Here is a 4,444-nt window from a genome sequence, read left to right on the forward strand (position 1 = left end):
CTGGGCCGGGTGAGCTCAGCTGTGTGGGTGGAGGGGGTGGGGTGGAATGGGAAGCTTGGCTTCAGAGCTCACTCGATTAGGCACCTCTGTGAGAATTGGGTTTCCTGGGAAGCTGGCCCCAGGGGAACGAGGAGTGGAAGGTTCGAGGCGTGGAAGTGTGTGGGTCACAGCCTGCAAGGCGACACGCAGGTTTGGGGGCACCATGCAAAGCCTCCAGCTGGTTTTCGGGACTTCTGCCTGGGCCGCTGGAGGCCACCCAGTGAAGGGAACCTTTTGTTTGTTGAGGCGTTAGACCCACATGTGCATTAGATTCGGTGCCACCACCAGCCTGGTGGGGAGACGGTCCTCATGCCTTGTTCCGACCCTAATACTGTACACACACCGCATCATAGCACACTGCCACCAACACACACACACACACACACACACACACACACACACACAAACACACACACACACACACACCCAGTCTTGTGAGATGGGAGACAAGTCCTGGCATCTCCCCGTCCTCTCGGATGAAAACGTGTGGCTCGGCCTGAAGTTCTTAAGAGACTACAGTGATTTTCAGCAACGTGAGCATAAGGCTGAGTTTCATATCCCTTTGAGGTGCCTGGAACCATGCCCCGAGTAACAATGGCTGGCAGATAAAAGGGGAATAAAGTGAGGGTTTTTTTTTTCTTTTTTGGAAATAAAGTGAGTGCAGATGAGCCCGAATGAAATGGGTTACCAGATCCCAAGGGCTCCCCTTAAGGCTTGTAATGCACTGGATTCAGCCCTCCATCCCCATGTTCCTTCTGAGAGGGGCCTTTCCCCCTTGGTGGTCCACTCCCTGAACCACCCTCACTGTCAGCAAGCATTTCCTCATGTTTGAGTCTCTGGTGCTGTCTCACAGCTATTGTCTACGTCTGTCTGGTCAGTGGGACCAGACATCCCTCAAGGGCAGAGCGAGTAACCTTGAACCCCACGCTCGGCCACATGCGGTGCCAGGGACAGACCTCGGTAAGGAGGTGTCAGTGAAACAAAAACTCCAGGTGACGCTCACTCCCCTGCTCCGATTCGCAGGTGCCCGGAGCGGGGCATGATGATGTCTGTGAGGTGCCCGCTGACCAGGCCGCGCCGAGCTGGAAGAACTCCAGGGCATGTTTTCCTAGAATATTATTCTTTGCTTACTTGGGAGAGGGTGCACCAGCCCACCGTCAGATAACCACTGGTTTAGGACGGCCGATTTGTTTTTAAATTGTCGCCCTTAGAATCAGATCCCCTCCCATATTCTTCTACTTTTCTGAGACCAGGTTTTATTTTATTTATTTTTTTTTAATGTTTATTTATTCATTTTGAAAGAGAGAGACAGAGACAGAGACAGAGAGAGAATCCCAAGCAAGCTCTGTGCTGTCAGTGAGATCATGAGATCGTGACCTGAGCTGAAATCAAGAGTTGGATGCTCAACTGGCTGAGTCACCCAGGCCCCCCGAGACCAGGTTTTAGATGAATGTGTGTGTGTGTGTGTGTGTGTGTGTGTGTGAGAGAGAGAGAGAGAGAGAGAAGGAGGGAATGAGGGAGAGGGAGGGAGAGGGAGAGAATGAATGGAGACAAACCCCTATAAAGCTGTAGAGGCTAACTTGAGCCCCTTGCAGAGAACAGGGAGAAGTCACCAGCCAGGGATCTGGTGCTGCGGGCACTCTTGGGGAAGGGAAAGGAACTACCCTCCCCTAGTCCTTATAGCCTCTGAACACGGGCCTGAGACTTCTAGCTTTAAGGGATGTTTGCAGAAGTACCCTTAACACCTTTGAAAGCCCCCCCACCCCCCGCCCCAGGCTTCAGTCCCCATCTCCTCTGTCTGAATGGGTCAAGAGTCAGCGACTTCCCTTCTCTTCCTCTGACACATGCTTTGTGGAAAACGGCAGCCAGCCTCTCCCTCGTGGGGGAGGCCCTGACGCGGCATTCGCAGAACTTCCTTCCTTCTTCCCCTCTTGCACGCATTCATCCAATAATCTGAGTGCGTCCCACCCTTTGGGGGACACGAGGTGGACACTTGCATTAATCAGTGAAATAAGACGGTGCCAATAACGATGTGAGAAATGCAACTACAGGGTTGTGAGGATTTAGAAGATCTGGAGGTGGAAAAGGAGGGATTGGAAAGAAGGGATTTGAACTGGAGCTTGAAGGATGCACAAGAGACAAACGTGCAGATTGTGATAAGCGGAGGAGCAGGAGCGGGTCAAGTTCCATATGAGAAGTGGCCCGAGGGCGGGGCTCACCCTAGATGGGGGAAGAGGTGCTGACGTGCACAAAAGAGGCTCCGAGCCAGACCTGACCACCCACAGGACTGAGATTTCAATCTGGTTTTTCATGGCACTGTGTCCACTATCTCTTCACTACAAACTCTACCTGTCATGTTCATGCTTCTGTCCCAGACCACAGCTGTCGTGCCTGGCACATGCTCGGTGCTTGGCCCTGACCCCCATCACTCCACCCAGCCCCAGCCCCTCATCTTACTTCGGGCTTCAGCAATCCTGGCGAAGGCTCATGCTGTTTTCCTGGTCTCACATCCAAGAGCGCTACCACCAGGGGTCCGGGCACCTGCAAGCAGGGCACCAGCGGAGAAGAAGCTGGCACCGGGGCTGGTGGATTCGCAGAGGTTCTGGCTCCCCAGCAGCCTCCTGGAGAGGCCAGGAACACACATGGGAAGTGCAGGGGCTCAGCGCCCACGGGCAAGACTCTGACCGACGGAGCAGGAGAAAGAAGAAATCGGCAGACATTTCACACTCACCTGCCGCCCACCACCTTGTCATGGGACCATTCTGAGCTGTCCCCGGTGCACACGGCCTTGCTCAAGGAGGTGCCCTGGGGAGCCCAGCAACCGCTGCGCTGGCCGCAAATCTGTATCAATTTGGAAAGTCACCTCCTTGCATTTATTTCCCTTCTCTCTTTTCCTCACTTCCCTTTTCCGTCTCTTGCTTCCTTTGAACTGAACTTCCCAATAACATGTTAAAAACAAGCTCCAGACTCAGGAATTTTTAAAAAATTCCCCCTTAGGGAAGGGAACCTAGGCCAAGATAGGGCTCCAGAAATATTTGCCGGGTGCATGGATGCGTTGTAGGGCTACAGCTCCGGGTGGACAGGGCAGGATGAGAAACAAAGATAGAAAGAAGTGTTCATTGGAAGAGGTTGGAGATTTGCAAACTGTCTACCTGAAAAGGTCGACGTGGGGGTTGTCTCCATACCATGCAGATGCTCCTCACGTCCTAGGTGAAGGAGATAGAGGAGAGAGAAGAAGGCTGGAAACAGGCCCACATTTAAGACGCAGGAGGGAGAAGAAGATCCCAGGCAGAGGCCTGGCGAGGCAGAGATGACTTATGTTCACGGAAGCCCCCTAACACCTCCAGGCCACCGCTACAAGGCGCTTCCAGCCCCTGTAGATAGGTGTCGTCATGGAGTACGGTTTAGCCAATGGATAGAACGGTGAACCAGACAGAGTTCCCGCCCTCGTGGAACTCAAGTTAAACAGATGAAGAGGAAATGTCCTGCTGGTGCCTTAGCCGCTTTCAGATCCGGCGTGTCGAGTCGTCTCGCAGGATCTGCCTGTCTGGGGACAGAAAGAATGGCCCCGAGGTCCTATGGGCTGTGGCAACCCCGTGTTCTTGAATCGTGCTTCTCTTCCACTGGGCTCTTCATGTGAGAATTAAACGTTGACGGAAGACACTGCGATTCAGGGGTTGATCTGTTACAGTGGGTGGTGTTATGTCATAAGCTGGCCAAGCGGTGAAAAAGCAAGAGGCGATGTTGAGGAGTGGAAGCGAGTTATGGTCCTGAGGCCTGGGCCTGTGTGTCTTTTACACACCCAAGGCTGGTGGTCCCGGAGTGAGCTCTCACGTGTCTCCTTACCCTTACTGTCCTCCTGAGCACATGTCCTTCTGGATGAGCGCCTGGCCAAGGCTGCAGAGCCACGCTCTTGAACTTCACTTAGAGAAGGGATCAGCCTTCCAGGCCCCCCGAGACCTCTGACCCCCAGGGCAAGGAAGACGCTCATCTGGTCGCCCTCCTGGAGGGAGACGCCTGTGCCTCATGCACGTGTCCTCAGTTGAGAAAACCGAAGCTGTTGGAAGAGTACACACACCTGGACATCAGGCAGCACAGAGGCAGGGTAGCCGCGGCGGTCTTGAGGACCGAGGACTTGTGGGCTAGCTCTCTGTGAGCCTGCCATGCTCCCAACGTCCGTCTTCCCTGTGGGCCACTCCACACTCAGATTCCCAGGGAAGGCAGTCTGATGGGTGTGACTGAGGCCTGCGTGCTCCCCTGGAATGTGGGTGGTGATGACAGGAACTCAGATATGCCAGCCCGCCAGGCTCCTGTAGAACAGGAGAGGGACGCTCCTCAGAGGAAGTGGTGCCCAGTACAAAAATAGCAGGTTCTCTGGAATCCTCTTAGCAGGGCGTCATTTCCA

This window comes from Felis catus, chromosome F1 (assembly GCF_018350175.1).
Source record: "Felis catus isolate Fca126 chromosome F1, F.catus_Fca126_mat1.0, whole genome shotgun sequence".
In the NCBI taxonomy this organism is placed as follows: Eukaryota; Metazoa; Chordata; class Mammalia; order Carnivora; family Felidae; genus Felis; species Felis catus.